The sequence below is a fragment of the Lithobates pipiens genome, unplaced genomic scaffold (genome assembly GCF_037356315.1).
Source record: "Lithobates pipiens isolate NorthernLeopardFrog02 unplaced genomic scaffold, aLitPip1_a1.2 Scaffold_3, whole genome shotgun sequence".
Taxonomy (NCBI): Eukaryota; Metazoa; Chordata; class Amphibia; order Anura; family Ranidae; genus Lithobates; species Lithobates pipiens.
The window spans coordinates 47,571,444-47,598,191 of record NW_027507790.1 but is presented as its reverse complement, the minus strand read 5'-3'; positions in this window follow the sequence as shown (position 1 = coordinate 47,598,191).

Sequence of the window (26,748 nt, the reverse complement as noted above, 5' to 3'; positions counted from 1 at the left end):
AATTGCGTACATCTGTGTATCACCCCCAAACAGATGGGTTGGTTGAAAGATTCAACAAAACCCTAAAACAAATGTTAAAGAAGGTGGTGGATAGAGATGGAAAGAATTGGGATTGTCTAATACCCTATCTGATGTTTGCCATTAGGGAGGTACCCCAATCCTCTACGGGTTTCTCACCCTTCGAGTTGCTCTATGGGAGACACCCAAGAGGGCTGCTGGATATCGCCAAGGAAACTTGGGAAAATGAGAGTTCTCCTCACAGGAGTGTGATTGAGCATGTCGCCCTGATGCAAGATAGAATTGCACAGGTAATGCCAATTGTAAAGGAACATTTAACCCAAGCGCAGTTAGCACAGCAGAGAGTGTACAACCGTGGGGCCAAGACCCGTACTTTTTCCCCGGGGGATAGGGTCTTGGTGCTAGTCCCTACGGTTGAAAGCAAATTTCTGGCCAAATGGCAAGGTCCATATGAAGTAATTGAAAAAATTAGTGAGGTGAACTACAGGGTTAGACAGCCAGGAAGGCGAAAGCCGGAGCAGATCTATCACGTCAATCTGCTGAAAGCCTGGAGGGATAGGGAATCCCTAGTCGCGGAGACTTTGTCACAAGCACAGCCTGATTGCTTAGTTCCTGAGATTGGAATAGCAGACACCTTATCGAAACCCCAACAACAGGAGGTTAAAGAGTTTGTACTTCGTAACAAAGAGATTTTCTCTGAGCTTCCGGGACAAACATCTGGCGTAGAGCATGACATTATCACCCCGCCAGGAGAAAGGGTAAAACTAAAACCTTATAGAATACCAGAGGCCCGACGGGAGGCAATACGTGGGGAGGTTCAAAGGATGCTGGAATTGGGTGTGATAGAGGAGTCCCAGAGTGACTGGTCCAGTCCTATCGTACTAGTGCCCAAACCTGATGGGAGCTGGCGGTTTTGTAACGATTTTCGACAATTAAATAAAGTTACAAAATTTGACACCTACCCCATGCCGCGTATAGATGAGTTGATTGACCGGCTGGGAACAGCCCGATATATGACAACTCTTGATCTCACCAAAGGGTATTGGCAAATTCCCCTGGCCGAGTCGGCCAAGGAGAAGACTGCGTTTGTAACCCCAGATAGGGCATTCCAATATAAGAGAATGCCGTTTGGGTTACAGAATGCACCGGCAACATTCCAGCGGAAAATGGATAAGATTCTGAGGCCCCATCAGAAATATGCTGCAGCTTACCTGGATGATGTGATTATCCATAGCAGAGACTGGGTCTCACATTTGCCAAAAGTACAAGCAGTCCTAGACTCTATCCGGGAAGCTGGGTTTATGGCCAATCCAAAGAAGTGTACCATTGGACAGGAGGAGGCCAAATATCTTGGGTACACTATTGGGAGGGGGGTGATAAAACCCCAAGTCAATAAAGTCGAGGCCATACAGAGTTGGCCACGTCCCAACAGCAAGAAACAGGTACAAGCCTTTCTGGGAATCTGTTAGAGTCCAGATGTGGAGCCCGACTTGTAGGAGGAGACCTCTCTTACAGCGCTGGTTCAGGAGCCGCTGGAATGGGAACAGCGGTCTCGAGAGCACAGTGGGTAGGAGGGCCTGCTGGATAGGGCCGCTGGAGCTGGTAGAAGAGCGGAGATCCCTCTGAAGGCTGAGTGGACTGCGGGTTGCTGGAAGCAGGCAGTAGCTTCAGAAGCCGAAGATTGGAACTGGCAGCAGGCTGGAGAAGAGTCAGACGGTCCGGGTCAGAAGGTAAGCAGGCTGGTGGTAACGGAAGGCAGAAGAGGTGTCGGTAAGCAGGCAGAGGTCGGCAACGGAATCACAAGCAGAAGAGGTTTCGAGGTCAGGCAGGCCGGGTCGGGATCGGAGAAGGCAGAGAAGTCAAGCAAGCCGGGTCGATAACGGTAGCAGGTAATCAGGTTCAGGATCAGGTATTCAAAGGTAACCGGGTTCAGGATCAGATATTCAGACACACGGAAGCTGAGACGAAACAGCGCCGCACCGGCGCACTTGAGGGTCCTTTAAACGCTCAGTGGCGGGAAGGAGCGCACGCACGACCACGTGAACGAGCGCGCGTACGAATCGCCACTCGCGAACGTGCACACTAACGCGTAAACGAACGCGTACGCGAACGCGCAGAAGACACACGCCGACGCCTGTGTGCACGCAGCTGTACCTGTCTATTGCTGGTAAGTTCCTGACATTGCCCCCTCCCAAGGGGCAGCCTCCGGATGCCCAACAGGTTCCTCTTTTCTGGATGGGCAGACAAGTATGCGTGAATTAACCGCCTGGCATGGATATTGCTGTTCGGTTCCCAGGAATTGTTCTCTGGCCCAAATCCCTTCCATTTGATCAGAAATTGGATGCGTCCCTGTCTTTTTCTGCAATCGAGGATGGCCTCCACCTCGTACTCCTCATTTCCATCCACTAAGATGGGTTCTGGAGGTCTAGTTCCTCTATCAGGAAAGGGATCAGGGGTGGCAGGTCTCAGCAGTGACACATGGAACACAGGATGAATCCTAAGCGACTCAGGCAGGGTTAGCTCGTAGGAAACTTCATTAATTTTCCTCTTAACCGGAAATGGTCCCATAAATTTAGGTGCAAGTTTCCTGGAGGGACAAGCCATTTTAATGTTATTGGTAGAAAGCCATACCTGGTCGCCAGGTTGTAGGATCAGTTCCCCTCTTCTTCTCCGGTCAAAGGCTCTCTTACTGTCTGCCTGGGCCTTGGCCACTGCTTCCTGCAACACCCGGTTATTGTGGCTGAGGAAATCCACTGTCTTCTGGACCGCTGGAACTGAGGTTTCTGGAAGAAAATCAGACAAAAAGGTTAAATGAAAGCCATAATTGGCGAAAAAAGGGGACTGACCGGTGGCCGAATGACAAGCATTATTGTAGGCAAATTCTGCCAAAGGCAGCAGGGACACCCAATCATTCTGTACGAATGATGTGAAGCACCTAATGTACTGCTCAAGAGTCTGGTTGGTCCTTTCTGTCTGCCCATTAGTTTGGGGATGATAGGCCGAGGACAGTGCCAGCTCAATTTTCAGGATCTCGCACAGGGCCCTCCAGAAGCGTGAGGTGAACTGCACTCCTCTGTCGGAGACTATATTCGCTGGAATCCCGTGTAGCCTCACAATCTCCTTAATGAACACGTGGGCAGTCTCCACAGCAGATGGGGTGCCTTTTAAGGGTGAGAAGTGGGCCATCTTGGATAGCCGGTCTACAACCACAAAAATAGTTGAACATCCCTCAGAACATGGAAGCTCGACAATAAAGTCCATACTAATCATTCTCCAGGGTCTGTCGGGTACAGGTAGGGGTTTCAGCAGTCCCCAAGCCCGGTTCCTGGGTGTCTTGTTCTGGATACAGACGGGGCAAGAGCTGATGTACTTTTCACAAAAGTCCTTCAAATTGGGCCACCAGAACGTGCGTTGTACCAGATCAAGGGTCTTGCGGACCCCAAAGTGGCCTGCCAGTGGGTGGTCATGAAGAAGGGACAGCACCTTAACTCGGACATTCTTGGGGACAAAAATTTGACTTCCCCTCCAGAACAAGCCATCTCTGGACATTAAGGTGATTCCGGGGGGTCTAGAGGAGTCAGAGGATGCTTCTCTGATCAGAGAGAGGAGGTCAGGCTGTAAAAGTAAAAAATTCCCGGCAGGTAAGATGGTGTCAGGAACAGATGAGTCCTTGGGATTGTCATACATCCGTGACAGCGCATCCGGTTTCACGTTCTTCGATCCGGGCCGGTACGTGATGTGAAAGGAGAAACGTGAAAAGAACAGGGCCCAGCGGGCTTGTCGGGGTCTCAGTCGCTTGGCAGACCGTAGATATTCTAAGTTCTTGTGGTCTGTGTATATTAGTACCGGGTGAGCAGCGCCCTCCAATAGGTATCTCCACTCCTCCAAGGCGGCCTTAATGGCGAGCAACTCTCGGTCGCCTACGTCGTAATTCTTCTCCGCGGAAGAGAGTTTCCTGGAGAAGAACCCCACGGGATGCATTAGGTCCTTGTTGCCTTGACGTTGGGAGATGACCGCTCCTACGGCCACTTCAGAGGCGTCTACCTCGAGGATGAAGGGTAGAGACGGGTCCGGATGGCTGAGAATTGGGGCGGACGTGAAGAGTTTTTTAAGTCTTTCGAAAGCACTCTGGGCCTCCTGAGTCCAGCAGAAGCGGAAGTTTTGTCTGGTCAGTTGCGTGATGGGCGCAATTATAGCTGAAAAGTCTCTTATGAACTTTCTATAAAAGTTCGCAAAACCGATGAAGCGTTGTACACCCTTCTTATCCAAAGGCGCTGGCCAATCTAGTACAGCAGACACCTTTTGGGGATCCATCCTGATGCCCGTTGGGGAGATCACTAGTCCCAGGAATCGGATGCTCTGTAACTCAAATTCGCATTTCTCAGCCTTTGCGTAGAGTCGGTGCTGGCGAAGGCGGTCTAGGACTTTACGGACGTGTTCTCGATGCTGATCAAGAGAGTTGGAAAATATTAAAATGTCGTCCAGGTAGACAATCACGAACACGTCGAGGAAATCCTTAAACACGTCATTGATTAGGTGTTGAAATGTGGCCGGGGCGTTGCAGAGCCCAAAGGGCATCACTAAATATTCATAATGACCGAATCGGGTCCGGAAGGCTGTTTTCCATTCATGCCCGGCCTGGATGCGAACTAGGTTATACGCTCCCCTTAGATCCAACTTGGTAAATATTTTAGCGGATCTCAGTCTCTGGAAGAGTTCGGGTATCAAGGGTAAGGGGTAGCGGTTCTTAACCGTTATCTTGTTTAAGTCTCTATAGTCCACACATGGACGGAGGGACTGATCTTTTTTAGTGACAAAAAAGATTCCAGCTCCTGCTGGGGAAGTTGAAGGACGGATGAACCCCTTCTCTAGGTTTTCGTCCAAGTAGGTCTTCAGTGCCCCCTGCTCCTTTTCTGATAAAGGGAATATGCGTCCGAAAGGAATCTCGGCCCCAGGGAGTAATTTGATCGGACAATCATAGGGACGATGGGGAGGCAGAGTGTCTGCTCCCTTTTTACTGAACACATCAATAAAGTCATGGTAGTGCTTGGGCACAGTCTGCAGTAGGTCTTGATCAGAGTCTACACATAAAAGGATGGCGGAAGGCTTGGTGGAATCTGTTAGGCAGTGTTTCAAGCAATAGGAAGATGGAAATGTGACTTCTCTGGTAACCCAATTGATGTAGGGGTTGTGGGCTTGGAGCCAGGGTATGCCCAGAATGATCGGGAACATTGGAGAGGAGATGACATCCAATGTCAGAAATTCCTTGTGTTGAGAGGAGATAGTGACAGGTAGAGGGAGAGTCTCTTGAATTACCTTTCCAGAGCTGATGCTAGACCCATCGGCCAGAAAAACTGAGAGTTCATGAGCCTTGCCTCGTAACGGGATGCCCTGTCGGCCCGCAAAGGTGGAGTCTATGAAGCAGCGGCATGCCCCGGAGTCAATGATAGCGTTGACTGTCACCGTCCTTCCTTGGAGCTGTAGTGAGAGAGGAACAGCAAGGTGGGTTGAATTGGCAGTCAATGCAGAGAGACTGGTAGAAGCAGAAGGTAGACACTTACTTGTCTTGACAGGGCAATTAAAGACATAGTGACCCGAACCACCGCAGTAGAGGCAGAGATTCTGCTGCCGGCGACGTGCACGCTCTTCTGGAAGCAAAGCGGGGCGCAGTAGTCCTAATTGCATGGGCTCGGAGGTGTCAGGAGCCGTACAGGGCGGAGTAGGGCTGGACGGAGGTACATAGCGAGAAGCAGGCATTGGGGCTCTCGCTGTCATCCAGACTGGACGGGCTTGCTGAGCGGAGCGCTCTGATCTTCGCTCCCTGAGACGGCGATCAATCTGGATTGTCAAGGAGATCAGGGCCTCCAGGGTTTCTGGTATACCGACTCGAGCCAGTTCGTCCTTAAGTCCTTCGGATAACCCCATGCGAAATTGATGCCTTAAAGCCGCATCATTCCATTCCGTGTCTGCGCTCCAGCGTCGAAAGTCCGAGACATAATCCTCAGCCGGTCTGCGGCCCTGCTGGAGCGCAAACAGAGCAGATTCAGCCGTGGCAGTCTTTTGGGGGTCCTCGTATAGCTGAGCCATGGCCTCAAAGAAGGATTGCAGAGAGAAGGTTGCGACTGAATCTCCTTCAAGTAAACGGTGGGCCCAGGTCTGCGGTTCTCCTTGTAGGAGGGAGATTACAAATCCTACCTTCGTGGCTTCCAGGGAGAAAGTCCGTGGTTGTAGGGCAAAATAGAGTTGACAAGCGTTCCGAAAAGCCCGAAATTTGGTTCGATCCCCAGAAAACCTTTCCGGAATGGGTACCCTTGGTTCAGGTGGAAGCATGACAACGGATGGTGAGGCGACGGGCTGTGCTGATAGGGAGGACGGAGCAGGGGCCACGTGACCAGTATCTGTAAGGTCCTGGACCTGTCCTTCAAGCCTGGCGTAGCTATCTTGAAGCGATTTTACCGCTTGGGTAAGGGCCGACAGGTGCGTGCAGATCTCCTTCATGGGAGAGGTCTCTCCTGCGGGCTCAGTCATGGCTGTTTCGTACTGTTAGAGTCCAGATGTGGAGCCCGACTTGTAGGAGGAGACCTCTCTTACAGCGCTGGTTCAGGAGCCGCTGGAATGGGAACAGCGGTCTCGAGAGCACAGTGGGTAGGAGGGCCTGCTGGATAGGGCCGCTGGAGCTGGTAGAAGAGCGGAGATCCCTCTGAAGGCTGAGTGGACTGCGGGTTGCTGGAAGCAGGCAGTAGCTTCAGAAGCCGAAGATTGGAACTGGCAGCAGGCTGGAGAAGAGTCAGACGGTCCGGGTCAGAAGGTAAGCAGGCTGGTGGTAACGGAAGGCAGAAGAGGTGTCGGTAAGCAGGCAGAGGTCGGCAACGGAATCACAAGCAGAAGAGGTTTCGAGGTCAGGCAGGCCGGGTCGGGATCGGAGAAGGCAGAGAAGTCAAGCAAGCCGGGTCGATAACGGTAGCAGGTAATCAGGTTCAGGATCAGGTATTCAAAGGTAACCGGGTTCAGGATCAGATATTCAGACACACGGAAGCTGAGACGAAACAGCGCCGCACCGGCGCACTTGAGGGTCCTTTAAACGCTCAGTGGCGGGAAGGAGCGCACGCACGCCACGCACGACCACGTGAACGAGCGCGCGTACGAATCGCCACTCGCGAACGTGCACACTAACGCGTAAACGACCGCGTACGCGAACGCGTACGCGAACGCGCAGAAGACACACGCCGACGCCTGTGTGCACGCAGCTGTACCTGTCTATTGCTGGTAAGTTCCTGACAGAATCGCTGGCTATTATCGACGATTCATTCCCCATTTTGCTTCTCAGGCTGTGCCCCTCACCAACCTGACAAAAGGGAAAGAGTCTGTTATGGTTAAATGGTCCCCAGAGGCTGAAGAAGCATTTCAGTCCTTAAAAACAGCCTTATGTAGCCAGCCAGTGTTGTACTCACCAGACTTCTCTAAGGACTTCGTGGTACAAACTGATGCATCAGACGTTGGGTTAGGAGCAGTGTTATCCCAGGTCTGGAACGGGGAAGAGCACCCAGTCATTTACCTCAGCAGGAAGTTGAAGTCCCATGAGGTAAATTACTCCACGATTGAGAAGGAATGTTTAGCAGTGAAGTGGGCTCTAGATTCCCTTCGGTACTATCTGCTAGGTAGGCACTTTGACCTGGTGACTGATCACGCTCCTTTAAAGTGGATGGCTCAAAACAAGGAGACCAATAGAAGGGTAAATAGGTGGTTCCTGGCCCTACAGGAATTTAACTTTACAGTTAAGCATCGCCCTGGTGTTAAAATGGGGAATGTGGATGCTTTGTCTCGGATACATGCGTGTCTGGCTGCTTGTGTTACAACCCCAAGGTTGAAACAAGAGGGGGGGGTATGTGGCAGCACGCAGGTAAAATCACCTGGTTGTATTCAGGATGGGAAATATGTGTGTCCTAGATTCAGGCTTTATGCAGACTTGTACAATTAGAGGGGAAGAGTTAATGAGCCCAGCTGTAGTAAGTGGGCTCATTAAGACCTCTACAAAAAACCCCAGCATGCATAGGGAGATGCTCCATCCTGGAACCAGTTTTGTGTGTATAGACTGGGGAGTCTGAGATCTGTTCTGTGCGGTGAGTTAACGCCTGTGTGGCAAACCCCTACAATAGAGACAGGGACTGGGGCAGCACAAGGCTGCACCCAGTTGTTAGACAGGGAGTCTACGTGTGTAGTTAGAGGTCAAGCTGACCAGGATTTATTTTCTTGTTTTATTTTGTTTGGCTGTTATATGTATCATTGCATGTAGCCTTAATAAACCGGATCTTTTGTTTTTTGCACCTACACCGCTGTCTGCTGTGCCTGACTTTGTGTTGTGAACCCATCCAGGGGGTCACACACACCCGCTACCGAGCTAACCCCCTCACAATATATATATATATATATATATTATTTTTCTTTTCCTTTGCCTTGCATTTCTACAGGAAAAGGGCATACAGCTATACTAATTTGCCAATTTTAAAGCTTGAAGTGGTAGTAAACCACAGTTGGTTAAAAAAAAAAAAAAATTATTCACTGCAAGGAATTGTCCTAATGTGACATCGCATACTAGCACATTATGAGAGGCTTACCTTAGAGCAAAACCCTCCAGCGCTGCAATGTCACCGCTAAGAGGGCTAAGATCTTCTCCCTGTCTTCCTTCCGGGTTCGCGGCCTCCGGCAATGAATGGGTGGGGCAGGATGATGTCACTCCGCCAGTTATGGCACAGGCTCTGAAGGTCCAGCACTGTGAGCCAGACCTTCAGAGCAAATGCGCCGTTGATGTCAAGTTTAGGAGATATTCACAGTACCTACAGGTAAGCCTTATTATAGGCTTACCTGTAGTACAAGTGGTGTAACATAGTTTACTACCACTTTAACACCAGTAAAACTAAAACTTCTCCTCTCTTGCAGTGAGTCCAAACTGCAAGGGTTAACTGCTGGTTTAGTTCTAGGGGACAGTAAAAGCATTTTACTTATCTGAGCCTCCCCTCCTCCTGGTAGACAGCTCTCCCCCATGCTCCAGTGGTGGACTGTCAATTAGTATACTCACATCCAATGCAGGACTAAAGTTCCTGCATCGGTCTATATGATGTCAGAGAATTATAGATCACCAGAGGGCAGGGAAGAAGAGGCTGCGGGACCAGGCTAGCAGCACTGAGTGTAAGTCAAAAGTGTTTTTCAACGTCCCCAAGAACTAAATGAGTAGTTAAAGTTGATTTCCAGATAGGTGTTTTTTTTAATGCATAGTTACAGTACATCAGGGACATGCGGTGAGGTCAGTGGCTGGTGAGGCACTGGCTAGTATCAGAGCCAGATACACACAGGTTACATTTGCCACGATCTTTAGAGCGAAAGCAATAATTCTAACACTAGACCTACTCTAAACATGTAACCTGTAAATTTTTTTAAAGCGTCACCTATGGAGATTTATAAGTACTGAGGTTAAGTGCCATTCCACAAGTGTGCGCAATTTTAAAGTGTGACATGTTAGTTATCTATTTACTCTGCGTAACATCATCTTTCACATTATGCAAAAAAATCTGGCTAACGTTAGTGGTTTTCTTTTTATTCATGAAAGTTTTTTTCCCCAAAAAAAACGTATTTAAAAAGTTGAAATGACCACAATTCTATTCACTAGGGCAGGGGTTGACAAATTTGCTTTGAATTTAGGAGCCAGTTAAAAAAGTTAGGAGCCAGTTTTTTTTTTTGTGTTTTTTTTTTAGAGTGGTATGGATTGTCAGCTCCCGGGGTAAGGCCACTCATTTTCACCCCCTATCCCTAACTCACAATGGAGCACCCAGTCAATAACTCCATTGAAACGCTGTTACATCAGGGTTATGGGCTGACCATAAAGAGTAAGGCTGGATAAAGATGGAACTGGCTGGCACTGGCAGGTGGCACTGGTTGCCACTGGCAGGCACGTGGAACTGACAGATGGCATTGGCAGGTGACACTGGTTGGCATTGGCAGGTGACACTGGTTTGGAACTGGCAGGTGGCACTATTGGCACTGGCTGTGGCAGGTGGCACTGATTGGCAGGTGGCACTGGTTTGGAAGTGGCAGGTGGCCCTGGTTGGCGGTGGCACTAGTTGTCACTGGCAGATGGCACTGATTGGCGGTGGCACTGGTTGGTGTTGGCAGGTGTCACTGGTTGGCGGTGGCACTAGGTAGCACTGATTGGCGGTGGCATTGGCAGGTGGCACTGATTGGTAGTGGCAGGTGGCACTGATTGGCGGTGGCACTGGCAGGTGCCACTGATTGGTGGTGGCACTGGATGCCACTGGCAGGCACGTGGAACTGCCAGATGGCATTGGCAGGTGACACTGGCATTGGCAGGTGACACTGGTTGGCATTGGCAGGTGGCACTATTGACACTGGCAGGTGGCCCTGATTGGCAGGTGGCACTGGTTTGGAAGTGGCAGGTGGCCCTGGTTGGCAGTGGCACTAGCCACTGGCAGATGGCACTGATTGGCGGTGGCACTGGTTGGTGTTGGCAGGTGGCACTGGTTGGCGGTGGCACTGGCAGGTGGCACTAATTGGTGGTGGCAGGTGGCACTGATTGGTGGTGGCAGGTGGCACTGATTGGCGGTGGCACTGGTAGGGGTGGCAGGTGGCACTGATTGGTGGTGGCAGGTGACACAAGTTGGCACTGGCAGGTGACACTGATTGGCGGTGGCACTGATTGGCGGTGACACTCGGCACTGGCAGGTGGCACTGAATGATGGTGGCACTGGCAGGTGGCACTGGCAGGTGGCACTGGCAGGTGGCACTGATTGGAGGTGGCACTGGTTAGTGGCAGGTGGCACTGGTTGGCAGGTGGCACTGGTTGGTGGTTGTAGGTGGTATTGATTGGCGGTGGCACTGGTTGACACTAGCAGGTGGCACTGACACTAGGAGGTGGCACTGACTGGCGGTGGCAGGTGGCACTGGCAGGTTTCACACGGAGCACTCTGTTACTGAAATGTAACAGAGGAGCTGTCAGAATTGAGCTTAATGTCGGAATGGGCGGGAACCGGCTGGGGGTGTGAAACTGACAAGTAACAGAGAGGCGGTATATGTCAGATTTGAGCTTGATGTCGAGGTGGGCGGGACCCGCCGGGGTGGGCAGGACTCAGCAGCTATCAAACTGCAGCCAACCATTGGGCTGCTTAAGAAAAGGGGTGGGGCCACATACACGTAGCGGCCCGCCCAGATCCCATTGGCTGGTGTTTGATAGCTGCTGGGTCCCGCCCACCCCGGCCGGGTCCGCCCACCCCGGCCGGGTCCGCCCACCCCGAAAATCAAGCTGAAATCCGACAGATCCTCCTCTCTCCCTTGCTTGTCAGTTTCACACACTTAGCGCGGCACCGCTGAGTGTGGAGGAGGGAGGAGGACGGCAGTCAGTGTTAATGCTGCTGCATGTCTGGGGCATCAATAGTGAGTGGGCTGGTGGCAGCTCAGGCGCCAGGTTGCGATTTCTGGTCGCATTGGCGACCTGGCGCCTGGGTTTGTCGAGCCCTGCACTAGGGTTTCTGCTAAAACAATATATATAATGTTTGGGGGTTCTGAGTAATTTTCAAGCAAAAAAATTTAGTAGAGAAGTGTCAGAATTGGCCTGGGTGGCAAGAGGTTAATTACTATAGGTAAATAGTTATTATATATTGTTTTTGAGGTAATTTACTATATTTTCAAAATCTGTACTCAAGCAGGTGGCTTAACGGACAAATTTTTGAAGTTTGAAGTTATAACTTCCAACCAGTAATTTCACATAAATAGATAAATAATAAATTATTATGTTATAACATAAATATATGATTTAACTTGAATATAACAGTACCTTTTAAAACAGAATCAGTTTCTCCCTTTTAACTGTGTGAGAAAAACATGGGATTGTGGGTAAACCTTATACCCATAAACACGTATTTGTTTTTTTTAGACACATGCTCTTCTATGACACTTCAGTGAGAGGTGTGCCTCCACTGCAGCATTTTTATTGGACAGCTGGGACCGGTGGTACTTTAAAATTGGTCCAAGACTCCAAGCTGTTCATTGAGCTCAGTGCTTCTGACAAGAAGTGAGAGGCACTGTGAGCTCAACCACTCAGTCTGCTGTAAATAGAATGCGCCAGCTTGCAATTAAAGTGGCCGCTCTGTATTTAGCTTCTGACAGGCCGCGCAAGGAGCCCCGTATATCTGGAACCATAGGTCGTAGAAGTCCCAAATACCAGTAGTGGAGTAGGACATACCCCCCCAAATTTGGAGTCTCTGTGACCCCAGGTCGCCAAGCTACGACCCTCAAAGCTTATTTTTTTTATTTTTTTATTTTTATGTTCATGGTAGGTGAGGCCCTGCCTCACCTGCCTCTCCTAACTGCACATCCCTGCAGTACATTGGTCCAGCTTGGACCAATGTAAAGATGGCCATTTTTTTCCCATCAGCTAGCAGGCAGATCAAAAAAACAAAAACAAATCGATTCCCCCATCCACATAAGTGAGGCGGATAAAGGAATCCTCCCCGCTGGAACATTATATTCTTTCCGCTGTCAAAATACACTGATCAGCGACTGCAGCTGCTGATTGACAAAAATGTTCTCCAACATTCCTGTTTGACAGAAGTCAATCTAATGATCGACTTCTGTTAAATGGAGGCGGCCATACATGGATTGAAATTTTTCAGGTCCCTGGCTGAATTTTGATCCATCTATGGCCAACTTAAAAGAGTTGTAAAGGCAGAAGGTTTTTTCTCTTAAAGCAGAGTTCCACCCATTTAACCACTTTCAGACCGGACCATTTTGCTGGTAAATGACCAGAGGTCTTTTTACACTTTGGCACTGCGCTGCTTTAACTGGTAATTGCGCGGTCATGCAATGTTGTACCCAAACAAAATTTGCGTCCTTTTCTTCCCACAAATAGAGCTTTCTTTTGATGGTATTTGATTGCCTCTGCGATTTTTATTTTTTGCGATATAAACGTAAAAAGACCGCAAATTTTGAAAAAAAATGATATTTTCTACTTTTTGTTATTAGAAAAATCCAATAAACTCAATTTTAGTCATACATTTAGGCCAAAATGTATTCAGCCACATGTCTTTGGTAAAAAAAAAGTCAATAATTGTATATTTATTGGTTTGCGCAAAAGTTGTCACATCTACAAACTAAGGTACGTTTTCTGGAATTTACGCAGCTTTTAGTTTACGACTGCCTATCTCATTTCTTGAGGTGCTAAAATGGCAGGGCAGTACAAAACCCCCCCAAATGACCCCATTTTGGAAAGTAGACCCCCTAAGGAAATTGATAAGAGGCATGTTGAGCCCATTGAATATTTTATTTTTTTGCCTCAAGCGATTGAATAATGACAAAAAAAAAATTTTTTTTTTTTTTTTACACAAAGTTGTCACTAAATGATATATTGCTCACACATGCTATGGGCGTATGTGAAATGACACCCCAAAATAAATTCTGCTGCTTCTCCTGAGTACGGGGATACCACATATGTGGGACTTTTTGGGAGCCTAGCCGCGTACGGGGCCCCGAAAACCAAGCACCGCCTTCAGGCTTTCTAAGGGCGTACATTTTTGAGTTCACTTCTCACTACCTATTACAGTTTTGAAGGCCATAAAATGCCAAGATGGCACAAAACCCCCACAAATGACCCCATTTTAGAAAGTAGACACCCCAAGCTATTTGCTGAGAGGCATGTTGAGTTCATGGAATATTTTATATTTTGCCACAAGTTGCGGGAAAATTACAAACTTTTTTTTTTTTTTTTTTTTTTTCACAAAGTTGTCACTAAATGATATATTGCTCACACATGCCATGGGCATATGTGAAATGACACCCCAAAATAAATTCTGCTGCTTCTCCTGAGTACGGGGATACCACATATGTGGGACTTTTTGGGAGCCTAGCCGCGTACGGGGCCCCGAAAACCAAGCACCGCCTTCAGGCTTTCTAAGGGCGTAAATTTTTGAGTTCACTTCTCACTACCTATTACAGTTTTGAAGGCCATAAAATGCCAAGATGGCACAAAACCCCCACAAATGACCCCATTTTAGAAAGTAGACACCCCAAGCTATTTGCTGAGAGGCATGTTGAGTCCATGGAATATTTTATATTTTGCCACAAGTTGCGGGAAAATTACAAACTTTTTTTTTTTTTTTTTTTTTTTCACAAAGTTGTCACTAAATGATATATTGCTCACGCATGCCATGGGCATATGTGAAATGACACCCCAAAATAAATTCTGCTGCTTCTCCTGAGTACGGGGATACCACATATGTGGGACTTTTTGGGAGCCTAGCCGCGTACGGGGCCCCGAAAACCAAGCACCGCCTTCAGGCTTTCTAAGGGCGTTACAGTTTTGAAGGCCATAAAATGCCAAGATGGCACAAACCCCCCCCAAATGACCCCATTTTGGAAAGTAGACACCCCTAAATTTAGGGGTACACTAGTGAGACTAGGTAATAAATGGCGGGTGCCCTGAAACTATAAAAAAAATAACTAACCAATCAGCGTCACCTGTAACAGTTATATGGTGATCACTGGTGAAAGGGTTAACTAGGGGGCAATCAGGGGGCTTTATGCGGTAGTATATGGGGGTCCCTGGCGCTATAAAAAGCTGCGGCGAACCTAAATACCTACCTGCCTAACTAGCGTCACCTGTGACACTAATACAGCGATCAGAAAAACGATCGCTTATTAGGCTGGGTTCACACTGGAGCGATGCGGGAACGCCACGAATGCGCGGCGGGTTCCCGCATCGCATGCCTCCCGGCGGCAGTTCACACTGCCCTATGCGAACTGCTGGGAGTGTCAGTGAAATGTTACTGACACCCCCAGATCAGTTCGCATATCGCAGTGCGATCTGCAAACTCGGATCGCATGGTGTGAACACCCATGCGATCCGATTCTGCTGCGGGCCAAAAAAAGGGTCCCGTGCGAATTTGCGGCGGGTGCGGCGGGTGTGGCGGGTGCGGCGAATGGCTGAACTCGAATCGCACAGAGATCGGATGTGATTTGCACTGCAGTGCGGTGCGAATCACATCCGTTCTCAAACCGCTGCAATGTGAACCCAGCCTTAGTGACACTGGCGACGGGGGGTGATCACGGGGTTAAACCTTTATTGGGGGGGTTAGGGGGTACCTTAGAACTAAAGGGGGCTAACCCTAACTGCCCTAACAGTTATTAGTCACAAATGACACCCGCCGGGTGATCAGGGGGTTAAACCTTTATTAGGTAATAAATGGCGGGTGCCCTGAAACTATAAAAAAATAACTAACCAACCAGCGTCACCTGTAACAGTTATATGGTGATCACAGGTGAAAGGGTTAACTAGGGGGCAATCAGGGGGCTTTATGCGGTAGTATATGGGGGTCCCTGGCGCTATAAAAAGCTGCGGCGAACCTAAATACCTACCTGCCTAACTAGCGTCACCTGTGACACTAATACGGCGATCAGAAAAATGATCGCTTATTAGGCTGGGTTCACACTGGAGCGATGCGGAAACGCCACGAATGTGCGGCGGGTTCCCGCATCGCATGCCTCCCGGCGGCAGTTCACACTGCCCTATGCGAACTGCTGGGAGTGTCAGTGAAATGTTACTGACACCCCCAGATCAGTTCGCATATCGCAGTGCGATCTGCAAACTCGGATCGCATGGTGTGAACACCCATGCGATCCGATTCTGCTGCGGGCCAAAAAAAGGGTCCCGTGCGAATTTGCGGCGGGTGCGGCGGGTGTGGCGGGTGCGGCGAATGGCTGAACTCGAATCGCACAGAGATCGGATGTGATTTGCACTGCAGTGCGGTGCGAATCACATTCGTTCTCATAAACCGCTGCAATGTGAACCCAGCCTTAGTGACACTGGCGACGGGGGGTGATCACGGGGTTAAACCTTTATTGGGGGGGTTAGGGGGGTACATTAGAACTAAAGGGGGCTAACTCTAACTGCCCTAACAGTTATTACAGTCACAAATGACACCAATGCAAAAAAAAAAAAAAAAAAAAAAAAAATGACATTGGTGTCACTGTGACTGGGGGGCAGGGGTAATTGGGGGGGTGATCGGGGGGTAAAGGGGGGGTGTGAGTGTGCCTGGCATGTTCTACTGTGTGTGTAGAGTGTTGGTGCAACTTACTGATCCGCTCTCCTCCGTGTCGGAACGAAAAATACCGACACGGAGGAGAGAATACATCACTTCCTCTCCTGTGTTTACATTACAGGAGAGGAAGTGATGTCACCGGGGATTTCTATTCGTCGGGAGCGATCGCGAGGGGGTGGCCATGAATGAATGGCCGTCCCCTCGTCCGGGATCGCTCCCGTACGAATACCGACCGCCGCAGGCACCGGGCGGGGGCCCGATCGGGCCCCCGACCCGCGGGAGGCAAGGGACGTACATGTATGTCCTTATGCCTGCCCGTGCCATTGTACCGACGTACATCGGCGTGCGGCGGTCGGCAACTGGTTAAAGAGGAGCTGCACAAAAAAAAAAAAATATTAAAAGCCAGCAGCTACTAATATTGCAGCTGCTGACTTTTAATAATATCACACTTACCTGTCCCAGGTTCCAGCGATGTCGGCGGCAGATGATGAGCAATCGCTCGTCTCGCTGCAGCCACCGCCGCCATCCTCTGTCAGGGAATCGGGAAGTGAAGCAAGAGGGCTTCACTGCCCGGTTCCCTACTGCGCATGCGCGAGTCGCGCTGCGCTGGTTCCCCGCTGTGTCTCTGGGAACTGTGTGTTTCCCAGAACACAACGGGGGGGGGGGGGGCAGAGCCATGCGGCGGTGGGCGGAGCCATGCGGCGGTCTGGCCGGAAGTGGGTGCAGTTACCTGGATAATCCAGGTAACTGCACCCCCCTCCCCCCCGAAAGGTGCCGATTGTGGCACCGGAGGGGGGGAGGGATAATACTAGCGGAACTTCCCCTTTAGGGTGAAGAACCGCTTTAAAAGCAGTTCCAAAAAGTGTAGCTGCTGACTTTTAGACCCTTTTCACACCGAGGGCGTTTTGCAGGCGCTATAGCATTAGAAATAGCGCCTGCAATCCGCCTCAAACTGCTGCACCATTGCCTCTAGTGTGAAAGCCCTCTGGCTTTCACACTGGAGCGGTGCGCTGGCAGGACGTCAGGAAATTCCTGCCAGCAGCTTCTTTGGAGCGGTGAAGGAGTGGTGTGTTTACCACTCCTCCACCGCTGCTCCCCATTGAAATCAATGGGGCAGCGCTGCAATACCGCCGGCAAAACGCCGCTATTGCGGCATATTGCAGGCGGTTTTAACCCTTTCTTGGCTGCTAGCGGGGGGTAAAAGTGCCCTGCTAGTGGCCGAAATGCGCCACAAAGCCCTGGAAGAATTTACCCCCTTCCTGACCAGAGCACTTTTTGCTATATGGCACTGTGTCCCTTTAACTGACAATTACACGGTCGTGCGACGGTGCACCCAAACAAAATTGACGTCCTTTTTTTCCCCACAAATAGAGCTTTCTTTTGGTGGTATTTGATCACCTCTGTGATTTATTTTTTGCGATATAAACAAAAAAGAGCAACAATTTTGAAAAAAAAAAAATATTTTTTACTTTTTGTTATAATAAATATCCCCAAAAAATTTAAAAAAATACTTCTTTTTCAGTTTAAGCCGATATGTATTCTTCTACATATTTTTGGTAAAAAAATTGCAATAAGCATATATTGATTGGTTTGCACAAAAGTTATAGAATCTACAAAACAGGGGATAGATTTATTGCATTTTTTATTAATAATTTTTTTTATCAGTAATGGCAGCGATCTGCAATTTTTATAGTGACTGCGACATTATGGCGGACACTATTTTTTGACCAATGTCATTTATACAGCGAGCAGTGCTCTAAAAATGCACTGATTACTGTATAAATGACACCGGCAGCAAAACACTAGGGGGCAATCAAGGGGTTAAGTGCGTCTTAGGGAGTGATTCTAACTGTGGGGGGGTGGGATACCACTGATATGACAGCGATCACTGCTCCCGATGACAGATCTCTGTCGTGTCACTAGGCAGAATGGGGAAATGCCTTGTTTACATCTCCCTGTTTTGCTGCTCCGTGACACGATCACGGGACACTGGCAGACATTGAGTCCGCAAGACCCGTGGGCACGGTCACAATGCCACGTCTTAAAGGGGTCATACCTGTACACCCATTTGCACAGCTGTGCCATTGTGATGATGTATATCGCCCTGCACTGGTCGGAAAGCGGTTAATAAACCAACATAATCACCTGTCCCACGGTCCAGTGATGCGGGAGCAAGAAGCCTTGCTCCTCTCCCCCTTCTCTCCACAGTGCTGGCATTGTAACTGTGGGCGCCCGGCTGTGGCTTCACAGCCGGGCGGGAACTATGTACGAGCAAGCCACGCTGTGAATGACCAGGCAAATCTTCTGGGACATATCACAGGTTGCAGGGAGGGAGAGGATAGAGGTGCCAGGCCAGGAAGTGGGTGCTGGGTGCCTGTAAAAACTGGGTACCCGCTCCCCCCCCCCCCCCAAAAAAAAATGACATGCCAAATGTGGCATATAAGGGGGTCACCAGCACTTAAGATAAAAAAACCTTCTATGTGCAGCAGCCCCCCTAATTACCTACCTGAGCCTCTTCTCTCTCCAGCGATGTCCACAATCCCCTCAGCCACCCAGGACACTCCTGATTGGCTGAGACAGAGCAGCGGCACCATTGGCTCCTGCAGCTGTCAATCAAAGTCAGTCAGAGAATCAGGAGAGAGAGGGGCCAGGGCCAGGTCAGGGCTCTGTGTCTGAATGGAGGGGCACTCAAAGGAGGGAGGGGCTAGGAGCAGCGAAGAGAGACCCGAGAAAAGGAGGCTCCAGGCTGCTCTGTGCAAAGCCAAAAATAAACAAGCCTTTACAATCAATTTAAAGCGGTAGTCTTTTAAAATAAGCACACTCACCTATCCCAGGGTCCAGCAACATCGGCACCCGAGGTTGAACCGTCCCTCAGATGCTGCCGCCGCCATCTTCGGTAAGGTAATCAGGAAATGAAGCCTTGCAGCTTCACTTCTTGGTTCCCTGCTGCTCATGTGCGAGTCGAGCAGCTCAATCCGAATGGTCCCTTCTGTCTCTGGGACCCGTGTGTGTCCCAGCAGACAGCGCGGTGGGACTGGAAGAGGCATAGACTCCAGTGGGAATCTATGCCCAGTAGTGGGTGCAAATACCTGTATTAGACAGGTATCTGCACCCCCTCCCCCCTGAAAGGTGGCAAATGTGACACCGGAGGGGGGAGGGTTCTGAAAAGCGGAGGTTCAATTTTTGTGTCAACCTCCGCGTTAAAGAGGAGCTCCAGTAATTTTTTGTGTGTATTAAAAGTCAGCAGTTACAAAATCTGTAGCTGCTGAGGTTTAATAAACACTCACTCTCCTGTCCCAGGATCTAGCGATGTGGTCACTCAAACTGTCACTTCCCTTGGTCTTCTCTCCACGACATCTCAACTGTGGGCACAAGATGTCACAGCAAGTTCTCATCGCTGGGTGCCCACTGTGCATGTGTGAGCCGCGCTGCATATTGTGAATATTGCGCAGTCTTCTGGGACCTGTGACGTGTCCCAGATGACTGCAGGTAGGGAGGGGGAGAGAAGAACTTCCGCTCGGTTTGCCAAACAAGGGGATCTGAGCAGAAGTCGGAGCTGGTACCTGTCAAAACCAGGTACCCCCCCTCAAAAAAAAAGTCAGTTGGAGAAAAGGAGGGGGAGGGGGGTGTAGGCTTACAGTATGCATGTTCCATACCTGTGAGAACCCTGTGAAGGTGGAGAGCTTGACTTGTGGGCAGTGGGCCAAGCAGCTGCCCCGCTACATAGTAACCATAGAGGGTCACCCGCTCAGCATTTGCGCCATTCAGAGAACGTCTTGCATTTTTCACTGGAGATTGTGCCATCACGGCTCCACCTCTTTTAATCACTGAACAGTTTGCATTCCTTGAGAATAATGCAAGGTGTTCCCTGAATGGCGCCCATGCCCAGCGATTGACCCTCTGTGTTCAATATGCAGCAGAGCAGCTGCCTGGCACAGCAGCCGGAAAAAAACGAGGATGACTGGATTACTGACGGCTACTACACAGATTCTCTGCTTCCATAAGGATGGGGCAGGTATAGAACAGGCATACTTACATTGGGACAACTCACCCACGTGAAAACCATGCCTGGGATTCAGGGCATTTTGTTTTCCTGGAGTTTAGCTGTAAGCAATAAAATCAAATGGCCTGGAGACTTCTGGAATAAAAGTGTTCTAGTAAGGTGAGGGGAAGTATGATCTGAGGTAACACACCTTAGTAGAAGAGAGGAGTACTGCTGCCAGGATTTCCTCATGTTGTCTCTGACACCCTCCCTGACGTCTCATTGTTCAAACCACTTCCCGGCCTGACTGGCAGAGTCTTGTAACATACAACCCCCACCTGAAGCATGGCTGGCAGTGAAGGGGTGAATGCCATCTCTCTCACCCACCCCCCATCCCCCGGTCCCAGCTGCCTGGTTGCTGTGGTTACGCAGCTTCGTGTTCAGGCGGGTGCAGAATGCAAGATGAGAGAGACAGAGGCATGAATAACATATAGTGTGCTAGCCCGCCTCCTCCATCCACCCAGCACTGGCATCTGGAAAGAGAGAACCACTGGAAGAGGAAACGGGGGAGGGGGGAGGATGCCGTTCTTCTTGTGACATCTCATTATCTACTACTCCCACCATCATATGACCGCTGCAGACGTGTCCAGGTGCTGCTCCACAAGCTGGACAAAATGGCGCCATTCCTGTGCCCTAGTGCTGCTGTTGCTCTCTGGGACAGAGGTCTACCTGTGAGCTTTGTTTCCTGTCATTGTGTGCTGATAATAAAGTTCTGTTAATATATGCCATGATATTGTTATTATAATAAAATAATGTTCATGCTTTTCAATAAATGGCCTCCCAGAAGAGGCAGGCCCCTGAGGAGTCTAGTGTCATGAGGAAATGGCGGGCACACCAATCGCCAATTCACCGGGGATTAGCAAAGACTGGCACATGGAGAAAAAAGCACCAGTTTTTATATGTGCTGTTATTTATGAGCCGAATAAAAGTGTTGCACACTGTCCACCTCTCTTCTGGGCCATCCTTCCATACACATCCAACTCTCTTCTCCCTCCTGCAGCGCCACTCATGGCCATCCGTCCACACATCCACCTCTCTTCTCCCCCCTGCAGTGCCCCTTATGGCCGTTCATCCACACACATCCACCTCTCTTCTCCCTCCTGCAGTGCCGATTGTAACCGTCTATCCATACACATCCACCTCTCCTCTCCCTCCTGCAGCGCAGCTCATCGCCGTCCTTCAATGAACATCCACCTCTCCTCGCCTTCCTGCAGCACCTCTCATCGCCGTCCTTCCATACGCATCCACCTCTCCTCTCCCTCCCGCAGTGCCAGTCAGCGCCATCCTTCCATGAACATCCACCTCTCCTCGCCTTCCTGCAGCACCGCTCGTCGCCGTCCATCCACACACATCCACCTCTCTTCTCCCTCCTGCAGCGTCACTCGTTGCCATCTGTCCATACACATCAACCTCTCTTCTCCCTCCTGCAGCTCCGCTGGTCGCCGTTCATCTATACACATCCACCTCTCCTCTCCCTGCTGCAGCGGCGCTCATCGGTGTCCTTCCATACACATCCACCTATCCTCTCTCTCCTGCAGATCCGCTTGTCGCCATCCATCCATACACATCCACCTCTCCTCTCCCTCCTGCAGCAACGTTCGTAGCCGTCCTTCCATATACATCCACCTCTCCCTCCTGCAGCGCCGCTCGTCGCCCTCCATCCATACACATCCAACTCTCTTCTCCCTCCTGCAGCCCTGCTCATTGCCATCGTCCGTACACATCCACCTCTCTTCTCCCTCCTGCAGTGCCGCGTATCGCCGTGCATCCACACACATACACCTTTCTTCTCCCTCCTGCAGCTCCGCTTGTCGCCGTCCATCCATACACATCCACCTCTCTTCTCCCTCCTGCAGTGCCGCGTATCGCCGTGCATCCACACACATACACCTTTCTTCTCCCTCCTGCAGCTCCGCTTGTCGCCGTCCATCCATACACATCCACCTCTCCTCTCCCTCCTGCAGCACCGCTCGTCGCCGTCCTTCCTTATACATCCCCCTCTCCCTCCTGCAGCGCCGCTCGTCGCCGTCCATCCATACACATCCAACTCTCTTCTCCCTCCTGCAGCCCTGCTCATTGCCATCATCCATACACATCCACCTCTCTTCTCCGTCCTGCAGTGCCGCATATCGCCGTGCATCCACACACATACACCTTTCTTCTCCCTCCTGCAGTGCCGCTTGTTGCCATCTATCCAAACACATCCCCCTCTCCTCTCCCTCTTGCAGTGCCACTTGTTGCCATCCTTCCATACACATCCACCTCTCCTCTTCTTCCTGCAGCGCCGCTCGTCTGTGCATACACATCTACCTCTCCTCTCCCTCCTGCAGTGCCGCTCATCGCCGTCTATCTAAACACATCCTCCTCTCCTCTCCCTCCTGCAGTGCAAGAGGTCACCGTCCTTCCAAACACATCCACCTCTCCTCTCCCTCCTGCAGTGCTACTCATCGCCATCTATCCAAAAACATCCACCTCTCCTCTCCCTCCTGCAGCGCAGGAGGTCACTGTCCTTACAAACACATCCACCTCTCATCTTCCTCCTGCAGTGCTGCTCATTGCTGTCCGTCCATACACATCCACCTCTCCTCTCCTTCCTGCAGCACCACCATCACTGTCTATCCATATACATCCACCTCTCCTCTCCCTCCTGCAGCGTTGCTTATCGCCATCTGTCCATATACATTTACCCCTACTCTCCCTCCTGCAGCACTGCTCATCACCATCCATCCATACACATACACCTCTCCTCTCCCTCCTGCAGTGCTGCTCATTGCTGTCCGCCATACACATCCACCTCTGCTCTCCCTCCTGCAGCACCGCTCATTGCTGTCTGTCCATATACATCCATTTCTCTCCCTCCTGCAGCGTCGCTCATTACCATCTCTTCATATGCATCCACCCCTCATGCAGTGCCGCCTATCACCATCTGTCCATACACATTCACCTTTCCTCACCCTCATGCAGTGCCCCTTATCGCCGTCTGTCCATACACATTCACCTTTCCTTAGCCTCCTGCAGTGCCGCTCATCACCGTCCATCCATATGTAGCACTGACCGCCCAAAGTAGCCTTCTTGAACTGTGTCTAGGGGTTTCCCATGGTAGATGGCCAAAAGAATTGCAGAAACTGACACTGGATCCTCTTTTTGGGATATTTATTGAAAAGATAACACAGTTTCTTAATGGATGGTAGAGGGTTAGGAAGAAAGTTCAGGTACTTTTGGAACTGCAAAAATAGGAAGTCTCTCACTATAGAAATACAGAGAATTAACATTTCACAAATGGATTCTTACAACCACCGGATAGACCTCCTCTCACTAGGCCTAGCAGCTGGTAGGGTGTTAAGTAAACAAAAGTCTCTGCCACAGACTTGAATGTAGAATAGTGGAAAAGCAAAAATCTCTGCCACAGATTTGAATGTAGAACTGAGGGACGTAGATAAATTTAGATAACTATGATACGGTACCAGTATCTCTCAGCCTGTCCGGCGATACCGTATGAGTGTAGATCCATATAGTGTCCTTCAACTGAGCCTCCAGGCTCCTTCTGAGAAGCCAGCCTTACGCATGGCCTCCCCTGGATGCTTCTCCAGTTGCTGGGCCTCTCCTTAGATGAGACGGCACCAGACCACCTTTGAATCATTAAGGCCTCATAACCATTCAGGCCTGTCCCTGCAGTTGCTTCGCCTCGGGATATCCAGCCCCGAGACTCAGAATTTCATGGATCCGCACCCCAGGCCATGAGGGCCATGGGGGCTGGTCAGGAGGACCAGGACCAAACAGACAGTAAACTCTTCTGGACCAGAACCCAGAAGCACGTGATGTCAGTACCTTAAATACCCTCTCCCAGAATGCAGAGCAAGATGACACTCCCACTGGGCTGGTTCCAAGAGAAGGAAGGACATTCAATGCACCCAGCCAAACTGCGTTCTCATACCTACCGGCGGTGACAGCGACACCTACGGTCAAGGAGAACTCAGTGCAATCCAGCTAGACTGGTACTGAAACCATAATTTAGCAAAATTAGCCCTAAAATCCAACTGTGGTTTTAGGAATATTAATTTTTAAAACAAATAGTGCGTGCTCTTCAGGAGCCGGCGCTACACATATATATATACACTTCTCTTCTCCCTCATGCAGTGCCGCTCATTTCCGTCCATCAATACACATCCACCTCTCCTCTCGCTCCAGCAGTGCGCTGATCACTGTATGTCCATACACAACCACCTCTCCTCTCCCTTTTGAAGTGCTGCTCTTTGCCGTCCGCCCCTACTCACTACAGTATTTACAGTGCCTTGCGAAAGTATCGCCCCCCTTGAACTTTTCAACCTTTTGTCACATTTCAGGCTTCAAACATAAAGATATAAAATTTTAATTTTTTGTGAAGAATCACCAACAAGTGGGACACAATTGTGAAGTGGAACGAAATCTATTGGATTTTTGAAACTTTTTTAACTAATAAAAAAATGAAAAGTGGGGCGTGCAAAATTATTCGGCCCCCTTGCGTTAATACTTTGTAGAGCCACCTTTTGCTGCGATTACAGCTGCAAGTCGCTTGGGGTGTGTCTCTATCAGTTTTGCACATCGAGAGACTGAAATTCTTGCCCATTCTTCCTTGCAAAACAGCTCGAGCTCAGTGAGGTTGGATGGAGAGCGTTTGTGAGCAGCAGTTTTCAGCTCTTTCCACAGATTCTCGATTGGATTGAGGTCTGGACTTTGACTTGGCCATTCTAACACCTGGATACGTTTATTTGTGAACCATTCCTTTGTAGATTTTGCTGTATGTTTGGGATCATTGTCTTGTTGGAAGATAAATCTCGGTCCCAGTTTCAGGTCTTTTGCAGACTCCAACAGGTTTTCATCCAGAATGGTCCTGTATTTGGCTGCATCCCTCAATTTTAACCATCTTCCCTGTCCCTGCTGAAGAAAAGTAGGCCCAAAACATGATGCTGCCACCACCATGTTTGACAGTGGGGATGGTGTAAGGGATGAGCCGAACACCCCCCCCGGTTCGGTTCGCACCAGAACTTTCGAATGGACCCCGCGTTCGAAACGAACATTAGAACCCCATTGAAGTCTATGGGACTCGAACGTTCGAAATGGAAAGTGCTAATTTTAACGGCTAATATGCAAGATACTATCCTAAAAAGGGTTTGGGGACCTGACTCCTGCCTCAGGGGACATGGGTCAATGCAAAAAACGGTTTTAAAAAATGCCGTTTTGGCGGGAGCACTGATTTTAATGACGATTAAAGTGAAAAAAAAAGTGAAATATTCCTTTAAATATGGTGCCTGGGGGGTGTCTGCAGTATGCCTGTGAAGTGCCACGTGTTTCCCGTGTTTAGAACAGTCCCTGCACAAAATGACATTAAACGGAAATAACACCATTTAAAACTGCTTGCGGTTTTAATGTTATATCTGGTTCCTGCAATATGGTTGAAAATCATTCAGAAAAATGGCATGGGTAGCCCTCCCTGCCCATTACCAGCCTATTTGGGTCTTGTACGCATATTAAGGGGAACCCCGTACCCATATTAAAAAAAGGAAATGCGTGTGGCCCCCAGGCCCTATATACTCAGAACAGCAGTATACAGGTGGTGCAAACAAGACAGGGACTGTTTAGGTTTGTTGTGTTAAGTTGAATCTGTTTGTAATTTTCAACCGGTACATTTTTAAAGTGTAGCTCCAGTCAAAAAAACTATTTTTAAGCTTTTTGGAAAACATAGGGAAGGGTTATCACCCCTGTATAATTTGTTTTGTCGTCCATCTTTTTTCATCTCACTTGCTGCTGTCTCCTTGCGTTTGCAAGTAGGAGATGTTTGTAAGTTGGATGTTTGAAAGTAGGGGCCTGCCCTATATTATAGCGGTATGTACTGGGTACAGAGCACGCAGACAGCACGCACTATCTCCTAACACTACTGACTGCAAGCTCTATTATTAACCACTTGACCACTGGGCACTTAAACACCCTTAATAACCAGACCAATTTTCAGCTTTCGGTGCCCTCACATTTTGAATGACAATTACTCAGTCATGCAACACTGGACCTATAGGAAATGTTTGTCCTTTTTTTCACACAAATAGAGCTTTCTTTTGGTGGTATTTAATCACCTCTCAGTTTTTTATTTTTTGTGCTATAAAAGAAAAAAGACCGAAAATTCTGCGAAAAAATGAATTTTTCTTCGTTTCTGTTATAAAATTTAGCAGATTAGTAATTTTTTCTTCATAAATTTTGGCCAAAATTCATACTACTACATATCTTTGGTAAAAATAAGTACAAATTGATGGATATTATTTGGTCTTTGTGAAAGTTATAGAGTCCACAAGCTATGGGGCCAATATCTGAAAATTGATCACACCTGAAGTACTGACGGCCTATTTCCTTTTTTTTTTTTTTTTCTCCACAAAATTGTCATATTATCAGGTTATTTCACACACACAGCATATGCATACCACAAATTACACCCCAAAACACATTCTGCTATTACTCCCGAGTACGGCGATACCACATGTGTGAGACTTTTACACAGCGTGGCCACATACAGAGGCCCAACATGCAGGGAGCGCCATCAGGCGTTCTGGAGCACCCAGG